We start from the raw sequence: 24339 nt of genomic DNA on the forward strand, positions 1-24339 counted from the left end.
AATGCACATCACAATTTGAAAACTTAGAAATCATGTCGATGCATTTTAAGTTGGCTTGGAATTCACTCGGGATTTGTACCATCGCACCTTCATGTCATCGGTGAACATCAAGGGAATGTGTTAATCATTCTTGAATAGTCACTTGGGATTCACACTGATGGATCTCATGTATATCTTACTTTAGAATCCATACAGACACTGTGCGTGTGTGTGTGTGTGTGTGTGTGTATGTGTGTGTGTGTGTGTGTGTGTGTGTGTGTGTGTGTGTGTGTGTGTGTGTGTGTGTGTGTGTGTGTGTGTGTGTGTGTGTGTGTGTGTCAGAAAATTTAAATACTTGAAAGGATTATGTTAGGTGAAATAATTTTCAAATATCACATAATCTGATAATTGGCCACTTAAAATGAAAATTTACCGAAGTTAGAGTGTGAGCTATTCCATGGAGTAATGAAGTAGATTAAAAAGAAAAATTAAGCTGTGGCATCGTCCCCTGATGAGGGCACGAAATCAACTCTAAAATTTGGGTCACACTGAATGGGTGGGGGAGTGGAGGGACAATCTGCAGATATCATGAGAAACAACAGGAGTGACGTCAATGCATCAGTGATTCACTCAAAAAGTACAACATGCCAGACATGATGCCAATGATGTGATGAATCTCAGGCAAAATAAGGTATTCAGTGTCGAGTTCCGATGCGACACACATTCACCCTGAAGGAGAACGCAGAGTGACTCTTCGGCGGCACCCCCAGCATGATTGAGGTGAATCGCCCAGGATTTGCCAATACAATTCGCTCCAGTGTTGATAAACTGAAGGTATCGCATACTTCGATTAAAAAATATATTTGGAATCTCCTGCAATGAAGCTGAGTCTATGGGCCTATCACTTTGTCATCGGAGACAGGTCAGTGGTTTCTCTATATTCCACCGCTTAGTTTCCGGTCTTGCACCCTCTGCCCTCTCTGTGCTTTATGCACAGCGCGCGAGGTCCACCATCAACCCCCTTCTAGTGAAACTACCAAAATCCAACATTCCTGCTCACCTTCGTTCATTCGTCCCTCTTTTTTTTCCCCACCTGCCCAACCAACTTCCCCGTTATCTTTAATCTCTGTTCACTACCATCTCAGATCACCCCCTCAACCACAACCATTATCTTCTCTTCCCACATTAATCCTCCCTAAGCACAACTCTTTCCAACAACGTTCCAGGTTTTTTTTTCTTTGTGAGAGTTCGCTTCTGTATCCATGTTGTCCACAACGTGTGTCTTCTCCTCCACTTCATTCTTACCCGCATCTCTTGTTTGTCCAAGTCTCCGTCTATTTTGGCCCTCTGTCCTGCTGTTGGCATCCCCAACCCCTCTTTTTCTGCTCTTCCTTTGGTTCTGTTGTATCCTTGATCCGTTCTGTGCTCTGTCTCTTCCATGAACCTTGACTAGTGTACAAAAAAAAACCTCTCAGCTTTATTTTAAAATGTGGCACAGTAAAATGTACAACTTACCTGCTTATTTAAAATACTCTTCGTCATGTTACAATGATGAAAGTGGCTTCAAGATTAAAATCGTAATTTATCGGAACCGTGTCATATTGCGTGTGACTTGCTGTCATTCTGAAAGGTGTACATTGCTGTGTATTTGGGGAATGCATCCATGAAGCTGATTGTGTAAGCTAGCTGTGTGGAGTTAATGCTAAGGCCCTGTCACACCTTGACGATTTAGCCAGCGTACACCGACGTATGAAAAATTTGTCTAAAATGCTGGCACACGTCGAATACGTATGGGTAAGTTTTGCATACGTTATAGTACGCTGGCATACGTCTTAGTACGCCGAGCTGTTAGACAAATTATCCATGCTTGAAATCTTTCGACGTATGCCAGTGTATGACTCACACGTTCCACATACGCTGGCCATAAGTTGTAGGCTTGTTACACGATCGTCGACACACGTTACTTGTAAGTTACTCATAAGTCGAAACACGTCGAAGTAATGTTTAGCGTCAGTGTTCCCGACTCCCTGTTTTTTTTTTGTTTTTTTTTTTCTTTTGGTATGACGGTGATGTTGACACTTCGATTTCTTGTGCGGTTATATTATAATATAATTAATAGGCTGCTGCTCAACGATTTAAATCATAACCGCACCAGAAATCAAAGTGTCAACATCACCATCATACTGAAGGAAAAAAGAAAAAAAGAAACAAATAAAAAACAGGGAGTCTGGAACACTGACGCTAAACATTACTTCGACGTGTTTCGACTTATGAGTAACTTACAAGTAACGTGCCTACAACTTATGGCCAGCATATGCGGAATGTGTGTCATCGCTAGCATACGTCGAAAAATTTTCAACATGCTGAAAATTAGTCGACGTACTCGGCTTACTATGACGTATGCCAGCGTGCTTCAGCGTGCTCTTAACGTATACAAAACTTACCCATAACGTATTCGACGTGTGCCAGCGTATTCGGCAAATTTTTCATACATCGGCATACGCTGGCTAAAACGTCAAGGTGTGACAGTGGCTTGACTCTTTGATGTCTCGTGCGGTTATGATTTGAATCATTGAGCTGCTGCCCATTAATAGCCTACGCAACGTGATCGTCAGCGATACGCTGCCGCATGCTATGCATTAGTTAGACTATCGTTGGTCATAGATTGTGAATGCCACCAACACACTCAGCATTCGTTGATATAAGTTATCTATATGTTATCGAAACGTTCTGTGTACGTTACTAATACGTTATGCATACGTCCAACCCGTTATGAATACGTCCAAAAATGGAAAAAAAAACATCAATAGTTCAGCATACGCCAGCGTTTTACATATATTTTGATACCTTGCCATACGCTGGCTAAAACGTCAAGGTGTGACAGGGCCTGAAGTGAAATGATTGATCAAGGTTGCTGATTTGATGCACTGCTGATTATTAGCTTTCAGGTTTCATCTGCACCACTATGAAATCATCTGTTTGGAGAAATGTCTCTACATTTCCATTCTTAACACTCCAAAAGCCTTGTTGAAGGATAAATGTATATTCATGCCGAATGAGAGAAACTTGCACACAGAGCAAACAAAAACCCTTTGAGGTTTCAAACTGGATATAACCCCGCTGATTTACTTTAAGGAGATATTATTTTGGATATGAAGAGCTGCTTTTTAGAATAATCACCAATCATGTCATCCCCTCATACGTACAAAGGGCAGGTAAGGAACGATTATGTGTATCGACATAAGATATGTGTATAGACTTTTGTTTGTGATGTGGAGATTAGAGAAACTTGGGAAATCTCACTCAATGCTTTGATTGTCATGAAAGTCCTACCTTTAAAGAACATAGGCTAAAATCAGAAAAGTGATAGACCTTCGATGAGATCCATAACGCAAGAGCACCGGACCTATCAGCCCCTATTTCTTCCAAATACTGACCAGTTGTGTCACTGGAGCCAGTGGATACTAAATGTGCCATCAATAAACGAGAACAACACTCGGTAGAATGCATACCTCTGCCAGGTTGAGCAGTTTACGTGTTGTATCCCACGAATTGGCCGGATCTGCATCCAGACCTTAACCAAAATCGAATCAGCTTGCTCACCCAGCAGCTTATAGCAAACAATATAATTGGAATATCTTGAAATTTAGCAGAGTCGATGGATCTATCACTTTGCCATCGCAGAGGTCAGTGGTCTCTGTCTTTTACCGCATCCTTTCTGGTCTTGCACCCTTCGCTCTTTATGTGCTTTCTGCAGGGTGCGTAGCAGTCTGCCATGAAACTCCTTCTAATGGCTTGTCAACTACCCAACTCGTCCACCAAGTTTTGTCCGAATCCATCCACAACGTTTTGAGATATCCTGCTTACAGACAAACAGGTGTGATGACAACTGACATCCACCTTCAGTGGCAGAGGTAACAAGGTGTTGTGGAGAAAATAGATCTGTGAGTCAAAATGGTGGGAAGTTAAAGGTACCATTAGCAAAACATTGGCTCTATTAGATGGTCTAAAATGGAAGTACAAACTATTTTGCATTAAATTTTCCTCCTCCCATTCCACTGCACGTATCAGCTCTGTCCTCCCTGCTCTCACAGTTTGAAAGTTCAACACTTGTACCATATCCAGTAATAGATGATGTCAGCGGTAGTTGTGTTGCCAGTGAGGGTTGAAGCAAAATTGTATTTCGAATTTGGAACATCAAAGAATTACAGATTTTTTTTTTTCCTGCCCAAGGTTGAGGCTCATGGAAAAGCAAGGTGATGGAGGGTGAAAAGGCATCGAACGGACTCTGGGGCACTGGGACCACAGGTGGAGGCACCAAGCAAGGGAATGAACTGACAATAAAAGAGAGATGAGGAGAGGAAAAAGTAACCTGTAAGATGGTTTAAGAAGGGGTTCACCACCTGCTTAAAGCCCTGTGGGGAATAGTGGGTATGAAGAGCCTCAGGAAGGTGGTTCCACAAATGGGGGGCAGAGGGGGGATTGAAGAGTGAAAGTATGTGGCAACCTTGGATTTTGAGAGTTAAACTAGGTGGGGTTGATTGGAAAAAAAACATCTAACTCCAGGAAGAGTTGGGGAGCGTCAGAGGGCTGAGTAACATACATATATATATATATATATATATATATATATATATGTATATATATATATATATATATATATATATATATATATATATATATATATATATATATATATATATATATATATATATATATATATACATATATATATATATATATATATATATATATATATATATATATATACAAATATACATGTATATATATATATGTATATATATATATATATATATATATATATGTGTATATATATATATATGTATATATATATATATGTATATATATATATATGTATATATATATATATATGTATATATATGTATATATATATATATATATATATATATATATATATATAGATATATATATATATACATATATATATATATATATATATATATATATATTATCGTATGGTCGACATTAAAATTCAAAGGTTAAAAAAAGTCTCAAATGGAAGCTATCTTACTCGGTGACATTTTGGCAATCCTATTTGAGCAGTTTTTTTTAAACGCAAATTCAACGCTCATGCAGGAGCGAAACAAAGCGACAGAGGGTAAACCGGTAGACAAAAACATACAGACATGTTGTAAATGAGTAGTTGAGTAGCAAAATGGAAGAGAGATAAAGAGAAAGAAGGAGGGAGAATGAGGAGGTCAGCAAGAGGAAAAGATTGGAGTGGTAATCGGGGAAAGCATGGAGTGATGATGGATGACATGCTTTAAAGACCGGAGGGAAGAGCACGAGGCAACAGACACGGAATCCGTTCCACATATGAGAGAATAGAGGGATGAAAGAATGAAGGTGAGCTTAGATTTGGGGAGGGAAACTAGATGTGGTTGTTTGTAGGTACACGTAACCCCGACCCAAAAGGGGGGAGTGAGAGTGGTTGGATACTGCGAGTGGATGGAAATCTGGAGGGGGGGTGGGGGGCAGTACCCCATTACCCGGTGCTGTTCTAATCCTCTTGGCATTTTGAAGAAATCAATTTTTTGTGGTTGCCTAAAACACCTCCCTACACGCACTCAGGAATGGGGACAGGGATCATTTAATACTATCTTTCACACAGCTACAACAGATTAGGCACGATGGACCGATTAAAAAAAAAAATCCAAGAAAAACAATTTTTTTTTCGAATTTTTACAAAAATGTTTTGCCTGAACACTCACAGGAACTCACAGATGAACCTCTGAAAGTTTGACCATGATCCGTTCAGCCATCTCTGAGAAAAATGGTGAGTGACACACACAAACACACAGATAGACAGACAGAGAAATGGCTCTCTTATAGTAGAAACAATGATTCTTCTTCCTGACAGAATGCTGATAGCTCCTTTTTGTTGATCTCTTGCTTGTCTGAAATTGTTTTGGCTTTTCTGAATCAGGTGACAGTCTCTGGTGAGATTGTCTGAAGATTCTATGGAATGGTCCCTTGTTTGACTCTGTATTGGTATCTTGGTGGTATTATTTTACCATCAGTTACAGCCGTTGCAACTGAGTTAATTCTGTTGGCCATTCCGACCAGTACATGAGGCCATGACGCGTACAGTGATGAGTATAACTGCTCATCCTTGTGTTTCACTGGCAAGGCCTTGTATTAATGAGTACTCTAGCCTTCAGAGGGAACATTAAGTGGCTGTCCTGTGTTGAAGTATTCCCTTGTGCATATTAAAGATCTCGACACTTTCAACAACAGTAGGTAACTTTGTGCTGTTCTGGATGGCTTGTGGCTGCTACCCTTCATCCATTCCCATGGCTCTGCAGAATCAAGGGTACAGTCAAGAGATTTAGGCATGAAGGAACCACCTGTACCTTTTTACTCGGCGCACGCGAACCAAAAAGCGGGGTTAAGCAACTGGTTTTCTTCTGTCTGTCTTTCTGTCTACAAACGCCAGTTTATGATCGAGGAACAACTGAATTTCAATTGAATGTTATATTATGAACACGATTCACAACATTAATCGGAAAACAAATCTGTAGTTTTGCAACAACACTTTGGCTCTGAAGTCATCTCAGTCGTGCATGCACAGTGTGAGATTATTTGTTTTTTACTATGTCTGTCTGTCTGGCAGTGAAACAAAATTGAAAATCGTTCCAAACAGGAAACTTACTCTTTTTAACGACTTCATAATGGACACAAACAACGGGCAGGAATAACTCCTGCAACATGTTAGATGGGGAGATGTGAAATGCTGCATCAACAGTGGTAAACTTCCGGAATTTTTTTTTTCCTCCAACCTTCAAAATCTTTATTTTTTTTTTCAATTGAAATTATATACATGACTTGAACCCTGTAAAACACAAATCGCCTTTTAAACACTTTCAAAACCCTTCTGTTTAGCAGTGCCTGGACACAATATTACAGCATTTGACGTCATCACGACCAATCCAATTTGCTGCTCGTAGAGGCCGCCCATGTCCTTGTTTCTCAAGACATCATGGAGGTAATGTGTTAGATAAACTCCAGTTCAGTTATTTGTCTGAAATAAGCTCAGAATAGGTCCCGGTGTCCGGCTATCCATCCGTTTGATATTTGACAAAAACATCTTCTCACAAACTAAAGACCGATATGGACCAAATTTGGTACGATGCATCAGGCCATCAAGGTCTCATGGATTTGTGCTCCCCATCTGGATGAACCCACTATAAAGGGGGTGAAAGGGGGGTTTTGCCCAAAATATTGGTGTTTTATTCAAAAATCTTCTCAGAAATCGCCAGACAGATCCAGACCAAACTCGCATTGGGACCATGCCCTAACATTAAGTTGTGCTCCTCATGGCAGTATCTCCCAAACAAAGGGGGTCACGGACCCACTCCCCAAATCCCTCATTTTCGCAAAAACATATTCTTCTCCACAAGTACCTGAGTGATACAGACAAAATTTGGGAAAATGCATCAGGAGAGTAAGGACTCATGCAGTTGTGCTCCCCATGTGGATCCACCCATTCAAAGGGAATAAAAAGGGGGGGTAAAAGTTGTGCTCCTCATGACAGTTCAACTTCAGCCTAGGGGGGCCATGATCCCTTCCCCCTAATCCCTCATTTTCACCCCACCAATTGGGGAAATTACCATAAGTGCCACATGGGGCTGTCTCCGTGCTATTGCCATGTTCGTGCAGGGCAGCCACGGGGTCAATCGACAGCAACAACACACAAATATATTGATATACTCTATTATTTAGAACGTTAGATCGTCTATAAAGTATTACAGTACCGTTACAATGTAAGCACGTCTATAAAGTTTGTACTACAACATTTGTAAATCAGTAGTAGGACATCTCCAATGATAAATGTCAGTGTGTCAGTGTGCATATGTGTGTCTGTCTACTCCATAACTCCAAAATCATGAAACCAAGTGGCCCAGAACTTTGCAAGCATACAAATGGAACTCCAAAGGAGTGCATTAATGAAAATTGGGTGTTTGGGTGCATTTAAACACCCCTTTTGAATCTAATCACAGTTTTTCTGAATTGTTTGCACACATTTCCAAAAACGATACCTCATTTCTCAAAACTATAAACACAAAACAGTCAACCCTTTCTGCAAAACTTCAGAAATCTCTGACAAAATGTTACACTGCTTTCAAAAACCTGTTATCCCCCTTCAAAATGACAATTTGCATCCAAATCATAAACACCAGCCATCTAATGAACATAACTTACTGAATTCCAGTTACACACTGGAGTAATAAATGAAAGGCACTATCATGATAATCTTGAGGTATTGTGCTTTTGCTTTTTGTGTGTTGTAATGTACAACCTGTGTGCAGTAGCTCGTTCTTCCAAATTACTACAGAGTATATAGGCTTACTCAAATGCAAAAAGAGCACAAACACAGTGAGATTGTTTTAGTTGCTTTTATTTTTATTTTTTGCTTATCTGGAATTTACATTTCAGATAAGGTATTGTCATCATGCGCCGTCCATCTGTCCGTCTCCTTTTTCGACTTCTCTGGACAAACCCCTGGGCCAATCTGGTTGAAATTTTGCAGAAACGTTCCTCTCCTGACTGGTAACAGGAAATGCAAAGCTCGTTACGGTCACATGACTGTAAGTGTATCAAAATGGCTGACATTAAATTTCCTCAAAAATCTTCTCCAGACCCACCAGTCAGAATGATATCAAATTTGGGTTACAACATTAGGACAGGGTCATGATGTTAAATTGCAGAGACCATGCCAATAACATGACCAGAAGTGTGTCAAAATGGTTGTCCCACAAATTCCTTTCAAAATCTTCTTCTCCTGATCCACCAGTCAGAATGCTACAAAATTTGGGTTGTCACATTAGGCCAGGGTAGGGATGTAATATTGTTACGAATTAGCCGGTTCGGACGGCCTACGTACGACCGCTTCAGTCCAACCACAGTCGCGCGTCCGCCGAAAACCGGAATTCAGTCGTAGCTTCCTGGACAACTCCGGAAACCTCCTATGGGTGCCCTAACGCACCATAAACTGTCAATATTCTGTCCATGCGGGACAGGGTTAATCGCCGAATCTCGATATACCTAATTATCTGCGCAGACAAAAGTACCGATAATTTATACCTCGACGGAACTCGTACGGAAACGAGCCGCAAAGCGCGCTTGTTTATTTTCATTAATTTATATTTTCATTTACAGATGTTTTCCCACCGGTCTGTGATTTTTTTTCCCGGTGTATTGGCTTTGATGTCCGGCAGCACGCAAAATTTCAGCTTTTTACGTCACCTGGAAGGTACCGATCTTTAATATCAGTCAGTGGGTCAGTGGTTAGAATGATCATTATATATTAGACTAGCGTGGTGTGCAAACACATTGTGTAAGCATATGAACCGTGCTTCCCCATGTTCTCTGGTCGCTCACCTGCATTTGATTTTTCATTTATTTATGTTTTCATTTACGGATACTCTCTGAATGTGCTGTGATTTTTTTCCTGGTGTATTGGCTTCAATGTCCGTCAGCATACAAAATTACCATGCTTCGCCATTGTCTTGAGTCACTCACATGCATATTTTCCCCCATTTTTTTCATTTATTTTTTCTCATTTCTTCATATGTTCATTTATGTTTGTTGTCCAACGATGCTGTGATTTTTTTTCTCTAGTGTATGCGCTTCGGTGTTCATCGGCACACAAAATTTCAGCTTTCTACCTCATCAGAAAGGCACCAATCTTTAACATCAGTCATTAAGTCAGTCAGTGGTTAGTCAGAACTATATATATATATATATATATATATATATATATATATATATATATATATATATATATATATATATATATATATATATATATATATATATATATATATATATACATACAGAGTGAGTCAGAAGTCGTACCCGATTTCTGCCAGTTGATTGTTTGTTTGCCATTTGTATTACAGTGTACAAGAAGGTAGAAATAAATGAATGACATGTTTATCTTATCATTTATTCAAGAAAAAATTTTACCGAACTGTACCAAGCTGTTTTACTTGCAATTTTCAAAGTGCCCTCCCTCATGATCGATGCACAATTGCAGCCGAGCAGGCACAGAGCGGCACACACGTCTGCAGAGTTCAATATGAATTTCCTCAAACTTTGCAGTGATTTGAGCCTTCAATTCCTGAATGGTACGAGGCTTTTCACGATAAACAAGGTCTTTCATGAGCCCCCAAAGAAAGAAATCTGGAGGTGTAAGGTCTGAGGAGTGTGCCGGCCACTCGATCGGACCGCGGCGGCCGATCCACTTTCTGGGAAAGTTTCCATCAAGCCACTGACGAGCATAACGGCCATAATGAGGTGGAACTCCATCATGCTGAAAATAACAGTCCTGATCTTGTACCCTGGGCCAAAAGAAGGTTTGCAGCATATCCAGGTAAATTTCTGCAGTGACAGATCCCTCAAATAAAAAGGGTCCAATTATCCTTTATGGAGATATGGCTGCCCAAACTGTCACTCCAGGTAAATTTACCTCCTTCTCAACTGTCACTCTTGGGTTATTCGCAGCCCAGTAGATGCAATTGTGTGTTAATTGTGTCATTAAGCTCAATTTGGTGCAAATTCAGTAACTTTCCAAACTCGCAGCAATAACCTGCAAAACAAAATCAAAAATAAATAAATTACGAAAATTAATAATCTGCAAGACAATTATTAACAACATGACTTCCCAGAAAGAATCTGAGAGCCGAAAAAACAGAAATTGGGCACTACTTTTGACTCACCCTGTATATATTCTGCATCGGTGAAATATTATTAAATATAATAAGGGTGAATATACACCATTCTAAAAGAACTGCAGTTCGATGATGTTTCAGGCATAGCCCTTTGTATTAAAATTAAGGAAAGAAAACATGTGCTGCAATATATAATGAACAGGTGTGTGAGTAATTCATCAGTTGTTGGAATAAGGAAAAGTCCAGAATGTAACATTGATTCCTTGAGGGTGTGTAGTACCAAGCTAAAAAAATGACTTTCTCCAAACTGTTTCAATCCAAATCACTGGAGCTTGCCTGAATAACACACACGTGAAAATCATCCTTGGTATGAATAGCAAGGTTAAAGTGTGCTGCTACTGGAAGACCCGCTGTGTTTAACCGAAGAGATCTTAAATGTTCAGCCACTCTGTCAGCCAAACGTCGTTTGGTTTCATCAATGTAAAGCAGGTTGCAAAGATCACAGGACAAAGCATATATGATGTTTGTGGAAGTACAGTCGAAGTGACCTTTGACGTTCCATTTGCCTCTTGGGCCTCTAATAGTGTCATGTGAAACAACATGGTGACAATTTTTACATCTGGGGAGAATACAAAGTGTTGTCCCTTATCGTTCTACTCCAACATCGTTGGAAGGAAAACGGAAATGAAATAAATTATTCCTTAGTCTTGTGTCTTTCTTGTATGCCACCAGAATAGGATTGTCACCAAAAATCTTGCGAGTACTTTCATCAGTCAAGAGAAGATTAAAGTTCTATTTGATAGATCTGGCAATACGGCTCAATGTTGCGTTGTAGGTCACACTCAATGGAATGCAATGACGGAATTTATTTTTCTTTTCAGTCAATGCCTCTTGGAGAAAAACCCGTGCGGTCTTACATCTGGCTTCGTGAATAATGGTGATGGGGTAACCTCTATTTTTTTTAAAAAAAAACATCACTCATTTCTTGAGCCACTATGTGAAAAGTGTCATCATTGCTGCAAATATGTCATAAGCGAAGAAACTATTTAATAGATGAGTCATCGCATCCCCCATCGTGCAAAAATTCCTTACCATGTTCCCAGTTTCTTCGCTCGCAACGTATTTGCAGCAATGATGACACCTTTCACACACAGACTCGATAAATGAGTGATTTTTTTTTTCAAAAACAGAGGTTACCCCATCACCATTGTTCATGAAACCGGATGAAAAACCACACTGGTTTCTCAACAAGCGGCAATGACCGAAAAGCAAATTAATGTCGGTTATCGTTTTCCATTGACTATGACCAAAAATGTGATGACGAGCCGTATTGCCAGATCTGTCAAAGACAACTTTAATCTTCTCTTGACTGATGAAATTACTCGTGATATTTTTGGTGACAATCATATTCTGATGGGATACAAGGATGCAAACAGGTCTGAGGAATAATTTCATTCATTCCGGGTTTCCATCCAACGATGATGGAGTAGAATGATCGGGGACAAAACCTTACAATTGCCCCCCAGATGTAAAACTTGTCACAATGCTGGGTAACATGACACTATAAGAGGGCCGAGAGGCATATGGTATGTCAAAGGTCACTTCAACTGTATTTCTACAAAGATCATGTATGCTTTGTCATGTGATCGTTGTAAACTGCTTTACATTGGTGAAACCAAGCGACGTATGGCCGACAGAGTGGCCGAACATTTAAGATCTCTCTGGTTAAACACAGCGGGTATTCGAGTGGCAGCACACTTTAACCTTGCTCATCACACCAAGGTTGATTTTCACGTGTGTGTTATTAAGGCGTGCTCCAGTGATTTGGATTGAAAGTGCTTGGTGGAGAAAGTCATCTTTCAGGTTGGTACTATACACCCTTAAGGAATCGATGTTACATTCCAGACTTTTTACTCATTCAAACAACTGATGAATTACTCACACACCTGTTTATTATTACTTCGTTATATATTGCAGCAGATGTTTTGGTTCCTTAGTTTTTTGACAAAGGGCTACACACGAAACATCAACTAACTGCGGTTCTTTTAAAAGGGTGTAGTGTGTGTGTGTGTGTGTGTGTGTGTGTGTGTGTGTGTGTGTGTGTGTGTGTGTGTCGTTCATAAAGCATAACAGTTTCTCTCTGTTAACTCCCTTCCCCCCCACCTTTCTCTGTCTCATCCCTGCTGCACCCCCTCCTAATACAGTGCAGCAGCATCCCACATCTCTCTCTCTCTCTCTCTCTCTCTCTCTCTCTCTCTCTCTCTCTCTCTCTCTCTCTCTCTCTCTCTCTCTCTCTCTCTCTCTCTCTCTGTCTGTCTGTCTGTCTCTGTCTCCAGACATGTCCTGGCTATGTTTATGCCTGGGCGATGTTTTTCTCTGATGTGTCCATGTTTGTCTTCAGATCTGCCCAGGTAATATTTATCTCCTGACTTGTCCGGGTGGTGTTTATGTCTTTACGGAGTTTGTCTCCGGACGCTTCTGGGTGGTGTTTGTCTCCAGTCTTCTCCAGGCAGTGTTTGTCTCCGGACGGTATTTATTTCCAGACATGTCTGTGTGGTGTTTGTCTCCAGGCTGTATTTATATTTTGAGCAGTAGAAAATGGATTTCAGACATTTTGTTTCCTTCTTCACTGCTTTCTGTGCAGAATAATTTCGATGAGATGGTATGAATCGGAATTAATGCTACACCACACGTCTGCCATCCCTTCCCCTCACCTCACTCTCCCTTCCTCTTTTTTCCCCCACCCCTCCTTGCCTCCCCTCACTTCACTCTCTTTCCCTCTCCACCTCCTCACTCTCCCCCAACCCTCTCTGTCTACCCCACCACTCTTGCTCTCTCTACCCACCATGGAGTATGGAGTTGGTCCCCCCCCCTTTGCTGCGAAAACAGCCTCCACTCTTCTGGGAAGGCTTTCCACTAGATGTTAGAACATTGCTGCGGGGATTTGCTTCCATTCACCCACAAGAGCATTTAGTGAGGTCGGGCACTGATGTTGAGCGATTCGGTCTGGCTCACAGTCAGCATTCCAATTCATCCCAAAGGTGTTTGATGGGGTTGAGGTCAGGGCTCTGTCAAGTTATTCCACACTGATCTCGACAAACCATTTCTGTATGGACCTCACTTTTTTCATGGGGGCATTGTCATGCTGAAACAGGAAAGGGCCTTCCCCAAACTTTTGCCACAAAGTTGGGAGCAAAGAATCGTCCAGAATGTCATTGTATGCTGTCGCATTAATATTTCCCTTCACTGGAACTAAGGGGCCTCGCCTGAACCATGAAAAAAAATCCTCAGACCATTATTCCTCCTCCACCAAACTTGTACATACTGAGCCAGCACTAGATACAGTGTATGCAGACTTGCATTACTTTCGTGAGCAGTTTTATTGATGGCATCGATGGGCAATCCCTGGTCGAACTCCCTATTTGCAAATTATTTTAAAATATTCCCCAGATTCTGGGTTCCATCGAACACCAGACGACATGCCCTGCCTTCAAAAACTTTCTGCCAGCCTTCTGGATGCACACACAAATGAAGACAATTTTAACGACTTAGGTCCACTGTACTTCATCAGTGGCTCAATTAAAGCTTCTGAGAAAGTTCGTTCTTGAGATCAATAACGCTCACTATCGCGAAAGCTAGCTAGCTAACTGAACTGTACACGTCACATACGTACGTACGTATATGCATCCTTCTTAAAAACCGCATTCACTGAGCGCACAGTGTGGTGTGATCAAGTGTACTTTCAGACGAGATCCATTTAATTTGTGTGAGAGCCAGGCAGGCCTACAGGGACCGATAAATAATTATTGATCAGGGTTCCAGACTCGTATGGCAAAAATATAAAGAATAAATTATAATGCGCAAAATTTTTAGAAAATCTGATAAAGGAGAGGAAAAATGTAACCCCACCAAGGGAGGGATGAATGAATCAGTTCTTTTTGTTGTTGTTTGTTAGTTTGCTTTTTATATCTGGAGAGAAAATGGTAAATATCAACAAATGGAGGCAGCAATCAAAAAGGAAGCGGGCGGGGATGACAACTATTAATTTATTTTACTTGGTCCTATGGAACACACTACTATTTCTCCATTCTTTCCTTTACATTTTCTATGTTGTAAACCGCTCCTTCCCAATGTCATATCCAGGTGATTCATGACGTCATCGCCGAACGCAGAAAGAAGGGAGTACTGCACTCAGTTTGCACTCTGTTTGTTCTTCGTGTTTGTTTGTCCGGGCGATATCTCAGCCATCCTTCGAGATAGGAAGCTGAAATTTAGGGACAAAAGTGAAGATGTGCTTTGGCAAAAAAAAAGAAATTCTTATTTTTTGATTAATCAATTAATTGATTAATGAATTAATTATTATCGATTTTTTATTTATTTATTTATTTTCTTTCTCATCCTGGCAATATCTCAGGCACCTTTAGAGCGAGGAAGCTGATATTTGGGCAGGGCAGTGACTGAGAGATTTGGCTATAAAGAGTATTTTTGATTTATCATTTGTCTACATTCATCTCAGAAGTACAACGCTCCCTCGCAATTCCATATCCACTTGCTTCCTGGCGGCATTGCCTGGGTGTCAAAGGTGAAACATAGACCGACCACGTCTCAAATAATCTACGTGTGTGTGTGTGTGTGTGTGTGTGTGTGTGTGTGTGTGTGTGTGTGTGTGTGTGTGTGTGTGTCATTGATTGGTATCTTCATCTGTGAGTTTCAGAATGTAGAATGGAGTCTTCCCAGTCAGTGTGACCACTCCTCATTTTCATAAATGCCAAGGTGATCCAATGAGAAAAGCCAATAATTCACAAGGTTTCGGAACAGCGATGATAATGGAAAATCTATACGCCAAGAAAACCCAAAGAAAACCAAGACGCCAAGGTGAACAACGAATAGCCAAGATCTTGTGAAAAAAGCCAAGGAGAGGTCACACTGCTCCCAGTGTGGGTTCAAAGTATCCACCTTCATTTCTAGAAGGGGTCACGATTCATGGACCAAGCTGTGAAGTTTTGTGTTCTCAATGTTTTGTGTCGAGGGCTCTCTTCAGGATCGTCGCTGAACCCCAGACAGCTTCCAACTGTAGTTTGATGGTAATAATATTCCCAGCGATGTTTTTTAATATCTCTGTGAGGTTCTTTGTCATCATTCCCATAGATCCAACTATCACTGGTACAACTTTGGCATTCTTTAGCTTCCAGCATCTTTTTACTTCATTCTTGAGGTCTTGGGATTTGGTAATTTTTTTGATTTCTGCATCGTTTAGTCCAAAATCATTGCTATTAACACCTAACTTAGCAATATCTTCTTCTCTCTTTTTTGTAGCTCAGTATGATATCTGGTCGCAATGCTTTGTTTTCGATGTTCACGCTCGATGGGATCGTGAGGTTTTACGTGAGCGGTACTCCCATGTTAAATACATGGAAGTATTCATCACTTCCAATCCTTCCTCTCCACGCCCCTCCCTTCCATCCAACCTTTCTGCCTCCCTTATCTCTCTCACCTCCCCTTCTCTCTTTTTCCACCTCCTCCCCTTCACACCCCTGTCGGTGAAGTGAATGGTTGTATTTGCTAGTGTGTGTATATATATATATATATATATATACATATTTTTTGAGTGAACATGTAAAAAATGTATTTTTAAAACCAGTCAAGCAATGAGCTGAGGTTCAATCAAATTTAACATATCACACTGTGTTCCCATCAAGCCTGATGTTCAACTGGAGCTAATTTGGTCAGAAATGTCTAAATTGGTTCGATTGCTGGCGATAATTTGTCTATTCTTCACAAAAGACACCATGGGATATTTAATGTCCACCAATGACCAATGCTGGCAGGCAGGTCCTCCACCTTAACGTCCTTCCAATGGACGACACACACACGTATCGATGCTTGCCCTGCAAGCGAAAAACCATGATGACTGTTTATGGCTTGGCCGGGATTCAAACCCATGCTAGACAGCTCAATTGGCGAGTATGTATATTTATCATTAAGCAATCCTGCAAACCCTCAGATAGAATGATGACATCAGCAAGTCACCATCCATAAACAATCTTTAAATTTTAGTTTGTCCTTAACTTTGGGACACATCTGTCTTGGATATTATTTTTTTTAAATCACTATTTCATTCACACAGACTGCAGATGGAATGCTAAAAATTGGGGTTAACGTTTATTTATTGAACACACTAACTGAGTTACACCCGGTGATAAGCAAACTAAACATTTTTTTTTACCAGTGTCTTAAAAATAACCAGATCCCACGCAGAAAGCTCGAATGAGCGAGAGCAGATCGAGACAATGAGATGGAAAGTATTTAGCGAATTGTTTCCCCCATCTCAGCCAGCAGAATCCCTCAATCGGCGAACCATGGTTTCTGCAAGCACCCACTGTGAGCTTCGTAAAGAAAAGGGAGTGGGGACAGGTGATTGATACTGAATCATCCACAAAAGACATGTTCTTTGCAAGGATTGAGCCAAAAGGGACTTCTATTTTGTTTTGTTTTCACCCAAGCTGAAATTTGTCGTATGAGAGATTATATATGTTGATGGTTTGCCTGCTCTGATCCTGATATCACAAGGGCTTGAGATACCAGCAGATCGTGTCTGTGGTAATGTGATCTCTCCAAATAATCTACAGCTTGGTTTGACTCCAGTACACCCTTTGGGATTTGTTGATGAATGAACTCTCATCTTGGTGCTTTGTTGACAGGCTTTTACATCATAGATATTGCCTTTCTTTGGAGTTAATGGTGACTCGATTGCCAGAGCTCCTCATCTTATACTAACATGTAGATATGTATCACACAAAAGTGGGCCATTGTTTGTCGGTATCCTGGCTCTAACAGGGCAGAATGATCTGTCCTGAGTCGTTAAACCTCTGTCTCTGTCTCTGTCTCTCTCTGTCTCTCTCTCTCGTGTATATATATATATATATATATATATATATATATATATATATATATATATATATATATATATATATATATATATATATATATATATATATATACACGAGATGAGTGTATATATAATGAGTACCAGTGTACTGGGCCGGTGTATACCCCGGTTAGAATAGGTGTACCATATCCCTGTGTCGTAAGAGGCGACCAGGGTTGCGTCAGGAAGGGCATCCGGCGTAAAACCTGTGCCAAATCACGATGCGGATCACACGGATGATCCGCTGTGGCGACCCCTAACGGGAGCAGCCGAAAGAAGAAGAAGATATATTACATATATATATACACATATATATATATATATATATATATATATATATATATATATATATATATATATATATATATATATATTTCCATCAAATTATGTTGTGATGCTGAGAATTAGTTGGTGGACGTTAAAGATCTCACAGTGTTCTTTGCGAATGGTCGTCGAGTTATCGCTGGCACCATGGAAGAAATTACAAATTCCTGCTCTGAGTTCCTGTGTCGGAGTGGCAATCTGACCAGGATTGTAATGCGAGCCAACCCAAGAAACTACTTCGGCAGCACCGACATTCTGAAAATAGAGCAGGGTTCATGATCTGATCTGATGATGCCGAGAGAATGGCTCTGTTGCTGTACCTGCAGGGTCACTTCATCCCACCACACAGACATTGAGTTCTCCCTCCTCTTGGAGTGATGCTTATGCTGATATGTCGGTTCTCCAAGATTCCGATATTTATGACTGTCCAAAATGAAGAGGATGAAGCTCTTTAAAATATCCTTTTGCCTTAGATAATGTCAGATCTCTTTGAATTTGAAGGGCCATCAGGTTATTACATATGTGTATATTGGGACATTTTGACTTCTCCCACCAACAATCCCTCCACATTCGTATGCTCCATGTATACACCAATCTGAAGCCCCAGCCACCATCCATTATCCCGCCCATGCGAATAATTATGCAATGAAACTTTGTCTCCATCACTTAATACCACTCTAAGTATCCTCTGTGATAATTGTTAAATGTTGAACCAAACTGAAAGGTGAAAACGTCCCCCCCCCCCCAATAACACAACACAGCACTTCCTGTTGAGAACGTGATAAAATTTTGTGAAATATTTTTTATGGGGGAATAAATGAAGGAAACACCATATTTTGTTAATTATTAAATTTGTACGATTATTATCAATGTTGGTATGTAAAATTTATCACCACCAGCACTCACCTTCACACCTGGTACACGTTTCCCACCAAATCGTGTTCTGAAGAATTTTTTTGCTTTTCAAAAGTAAAGTTCAAATATAAAAATAGGACTGCGCATCCTGAAGCTCACCTGGATCAGGAGCAACTGTCACTCAAATCCCTGCTGAAGACCCCTTCAGACCCTGATTTTTTTTTTTAATGCCATGAACAAACTTTGGTACATCAAAGATGATGAATGTTTTGCTCAAGTTTCATTGAAATTGTACATGAAACAGGGCAAATTTCTGCAACTTGGAAGAAGGCTAATGTTTCTTACCATCCTAAAAACGTAAGCCAGCAGACTTGCCCTGGAACTACCACCTCTATAGGCCTACTATCAATGATGGGAAGGCTGATGGAGAGGGCCCTACTATCCCATTTAACCACCACCCTGGAGGCCTTCCTACCTGATGAGCAGGGGGGCTTTAGGCCCAGCCTCAGTACCTGTGATCAGGTTCTTGCCCTCTCCACCATCATCGAGGCTGGCTTCCAGAGAAAACAAGATGGCAACTGCCTTGGTGGACCCGTCGTCAGCCTATGACAGTCTGGTGCTGAGGGCTCCTTCTCAAAGTCTCAAAAGTCTTCCACTGTCAGAAGACAATCACACTGCTGTCAGTATACCTTGGGGACAGTAAGATCTGCATTAGCCTCAACAGAAAATCAGCCATGTTCAAATACTAAAGGATGGCATCCCTCAAGGATCTGTTCTAGCACCCACCCTCTTTAACCTCTATGTTAGTGACCTGCCAACGAGAACCTCCTTCAAACCCACCTATGCTGATGACATTGCACTCGTAGTTCAAGGACCCATCCTAAAATCTGTTGGGAACCAATTCACCTGAGATCTGGGCATACTGGAGGAGTATTTACACAAATTGAGGCTCTGCCCAAACCCCAACAAAACAGCCGGCTGCACCCACCATCTTGACAATCGCACAGCAAATGTGGAGGTAGATGTGACAATCTGCCTTATGAAAGTTGAAAATGTCTGTTATCCAAAATACCTTGGGGTTACACTTGACAGGACCCTGACCTTCAAAGAACACCTGCAGTTATGCAAGGAGAAGGTCAGTGCATGGGTAAACCTCATCTGGATAATGGCCGGAACATCAGGGGGGAGCCGGCGTTAACACCTTACACACAGCAACTGTCACCCTCATATACTCAACGGCAGAGTATTGCACAATATTCTGGTCGGTGAGTGACCATAGGAAGGCCATCAAATCAACAAAGACTGAGTGCTTCCTAACCTCTGCAACATTGCTTCACCAGTCATCCATAGGGATGTGTTATCATCCCGATTCTTCCGCCGCATTTTGCCTGCTGAAATTCCAGCCCAGCACCTTCTCACTGGACATCTTTGCTATCGCCTCAAGTCCTGAAAACCACCATGAAACCATGCCGAGCTCATTACCGGAGCCCATCAATGTGAAGCTGACTTGTGGAGGGCTCTCTGAGAGGCTGCCAGAGCTCCTAATAAACAAAGTGTTTATGATCCAATCATTCATGTAATGGACAGCCCTCAAAAGGCTCCACACTGGAAAAGGCCATTGTGGTAGTACACTCCACTGATGGAGGATGAGGCCAGAAGCACTCTGACTGGGGAATTCAGACAATGAAACAGATCACATCATACTGTCCCTTGCAGAAGTTATTGGGAAGACTTTGACCTCTCCACCAACTCATCCCTGAAGCGGCCACATGGCTGCAGAACCTGGACATTAAACTTTAGCACAATGTATATTTACCATATGCAAGAAGAAGAAGAAATTTGGGTAAAATCACAAACTGGTCCAACACGTGGAACATGTCTTTCAATCCGGACAAATCTCACACTCTCACGATGTCTCTCAGAAAGGACCATTTGGAATCCACCCCCGCCGCCCCCATACACTTTCTGAACAATCCTCTGGAATAAGTCCTTTCTTTCAAGCTTCTGGGTCTCACTATCTGCAATGATCTTTCCAGAGAAAGCCACATTTCCAACCTGGGCTCCAAAGCCAGTCGCCGACTGGGAATCCTTCATCGTTCAAAGTCCTTCCTCGGCCCACCCGAGCTCCTGACCACACACAAAGCTTTTGTCCACAGCCTGATGGAGCACTGCTCCCCCCTCTGGGCTGGTGCTCCTGTCTTCCACCTTTCTTGGTCTCACGCTGTGGAAACCAAGGCATTTCGGATCACTTACATCTCCCGCGATGAGGCTGAGTCTTTGGGCCTCTCACTCTCTCACCGCAGACAGGTCAGTGGTCTTTCTGTCTTCTACCGTCTCCTCTATGGTCCTCTATGGCCTTCCCTGCTGTGACTGCGATTTGTCCCTGCCTTATTTCCGCAGGGCGCTCAACGTCCGTCAACAACCCCCGTTTGGTAAACCTACCAAAATCACGAATCACTGCTCATCTTCACTCTTTCATTCCTCTTTTTTCCTGCCTTTGGAATAAACTCCCTCACTATGTTCAATCCCATTCTTCCCTCCAGGCATTCACAACAGCTGTTCACCACCACCTCTTATCATCCACAATCCAAATCTTCGATCTTTTCTACCCCCGTTAATCCACCCCAAATCCACCTCCTTCAAATTCACTGCTTTCCTTCCTGAAAGTCCCTGTAATGTCCATGTTGTATACCACATGTTCCCCTCCCCATCCCTCTCCCTTCCACAGACCTCCTCATTTGTCTGTTCCCCACTGTTTTGTCCTTCCCACTCCCTCCCCTCTTGTTTCATGCCCCCCCCCCCTTGCTGTGTGTTGTGTGTTATCTCTCATACGAGCCTCATCAAGGTACACAAAAAAAACAAAAATTGAAATTGTGTACAGTTTCGGAGAAGAGAGAAAATACCCATTTTGGGCGATCAACCCCACCCCCCCCCCCGTAAAATCTCTCAATGAGCGCAGATTTTGATGCGGTCAATAAACCTTTATTTGACATCAGATATGAACTGCTGAGCAAGTTTCATCAAAATCGTGTGTTTGGTTCAGTGATCATGACCGAAGTGTTTGCAGACTCACTGACTGACTGATTCCACTGACACTGCTCGATCACACAAGTTCACCGGACTGAAGTCCATGTGAGCTAAACACTGGTTTCAGCAATCTGGGCTTCACCTTGATCTCTGGCAACATCTCCTAAACACACACACACACACACACACACACACACACACACACACACACACACACACACACACACACACACACACACACACACACACACACACACACACACACACACACACACACACACACACACACTCCACAAATAAACATCCAAACTTCGCTGGAAGGAGTGTGATTGCGATTAGGGTAGAGGGTGAGAAGAGTTAAAGAAAGCTGAATAACAATGAATTATTCCTGAGTGAAGTGTGCAAGTTCATGATGAAGTTTCGACAAAGGCAAATCTCGATTCAGTTCATGATAAGAACGGGGTTTGCATTTGGAACATAAACTCTCAGATCAAGTCAATATGTAGGTGTGATGGCTTCTCAATAACCAGAATGAAGTTTCAATTAAAACTAGACATCTGCGATCCACAATAAGCATCCACCGGTGCCAGTGATCTTCTCAGACTTCCATATGACCTTGACCTTCAACATTTATGGGCAGTGCAAATTAATAAAATGTGTTTTCATCTACAGCTCAATATCAAAAATATCAAAATATCATCTACAGCTCAATATCAAAAAGCTCAATATCATGAAAATCAAAGGAAAATTATTCAATTTATGGTCAAAAAGGTATTTTTTGTTGATTGGGTCACAATCCGAAAAAAGTAGGCCAAGCACATGAATGAAATAACAGGTGCACATCTTCAGTGTAGGTACACTTATGATCTGAGAACATTTTGGAAGATTAAGCATCCTTTGAGATTCCGCATTAGGAAAATTGAGCAATGACAAAAAAAAACATTTTTTTTTCAGGCCGCCATTTGACCTTGACCTTTAACCCAGAGGGGTATAATGTCAATTAGGCTTAAATGTGCCTTGCTTTATCCAATCTAGAGAGGGCAATTTCGTTCTGATTGGAAAAACCATAGTCGAGTTACAGTAGAAAATGTTTAAATGTCTATAATTGGGTCAGGTCAGGTCAGGAATGGGAGGATGTGCTGGAGCAGTGCAACGCTGCGTCCAGTTTCTGCCAGTACTCCGGGGGCCTCTGTCTGTCCATCCCACAGGAAGATGTCAGCCAATTTTCATCTCCTTGAGATGCTGATCAACTTGATGCAACCGCAACGCATGTGGTCGGCCCATTGGCATCTTCCACACATAAGGCTCCCTCGCTCAGAGAATGTGATGAGCAGGATCAGTCAGGGAAACAAGCCACATGTCCATACAGCCGCAGTTGACGCTCACGGACTATGCATGTAGCAAATCTAATTTTGAGTCGTTCTCAGAAACCACTCATTGGACACAAATTCTGACCAGCGATAGTTGAGGATTCCACGAAGAGACCTGGTACCAAAGGAATAAACTGTCCGTCTAAGCTCCCTGGTCAGAGTCTGTCTCACATCCATAGAGCAAGACAGGAAGCACCAAGGACCTGAAGACTCAGACTTTCATTCTCCTGCATAGGTGCTGGCAGCACCACAACCCATCATCCAGTGAATCCATGACTCCCCAGGCCCGAACCAGACGTCTATTAACCTCTGGCTCACTGCCACCAGAGACATGAATATCACTGCCAAGGTAAGTGAATCTCTCCGTGACCTCAACATCATCACCACAAACAGGTGCAGACAAGATAGCAGCATCCAATATGTCATTGAAAGCCTGGATCTTAGTTTTGAACAAGGAAACCCGTAATCCCAGCGGCTCCAACTCATCATTCAGCACATCGAGGGCCCCCAAAATGATATCCAGAGTCTCCCCAAAGATGACTGCATCATCTGCGAAATCAAGGTCAGAGATCTTGACATTCCCAAACGATATGCTGCAGCTTGATCTCTCTGACATCCTCCCCAGAATCCAGTCCATACAAGTGCTGAAAAGTGTGGGGGCTAGGACACACCCCTGACAAACTCCAGTAACAACTGGAAATAAGTCAGAGATGGTACCACCACATCTCACAATGTTCTCAATACAAGAATGTAGTTCAGACATCAGATTGAGCAGTTTTGTTGGCACCCCATGAAGGCCAAGAATCTTCCAGAGGGCATCCCGATTCATTGAATCGAACACTTTTCAGATATCAACATAGGCTGCAAGCAGCCCCTGCCGAAAATCTTGTCTGCTTTCAGTGAGGACCCAAAGAGTAAGGATGCGGTCAATCGTTGACCTCTTTGGTGTAAAGGCTGACTGCTCTGGGCACTGGCGCTCAGGCAGATGGTGGCGAACCCTATCAACAATTATCCGAGCAAAGACCTTTCCCAGCACTGAGAGCAGCATCACCCCCTTGGTAGTTGTTGCAGTCCTGGCGATCACCCTTCCCTTTCCAGAGAGGGATAACAAGGCCCCCCGCCCAGTCACTTGGGATGATGC

At 41.8% G+C, this 24339-nt stretch overlaps 1 long non-coding RNA gene across 3 annotated transcripts in view; it reads left to right on the forward strand.

Annotated features, from left to right (window-relative positions):
- The first annotated feature begins 714 nt into the window (after window positions 1-714).
- LOC147035306 (uncharacterized) overlaps window positions 715-24339 on the forward strand; it is a 29030-nt gene continuing 5405 nt past the window's right edge. The window contains exon 1 of one of the 3 annotated variants that reach the window (XR_015061766.1): window positions 715-901. This is a non-coding gene — a long non-coding RNA (uncharacterized LOC147035306). Of the gene's footprint in view, window positions 902-12980; window positions 13106-24339 lie in introns of those variants that run through there. The other 2 variants (XR_015061778.1, XR_015061805.1) reach the window with 2 other exon arrangements.

Source organism: Eptatretus burgeri, chromosome 1 (assembly GCF_056783735.1).
Source record: "Eptatretus burgeri isolate ZD-2024b chromosome 1, Ebu_testis_v1, whole genome shotgun sequence".
Taxonomy (NCBI): domain Eukaryota; kingdom Metazoa; phylum Chordata; class Myxini; order Myxiniformes; family Myxinidae; genus Eptatretus; species Eptatretus burgeri.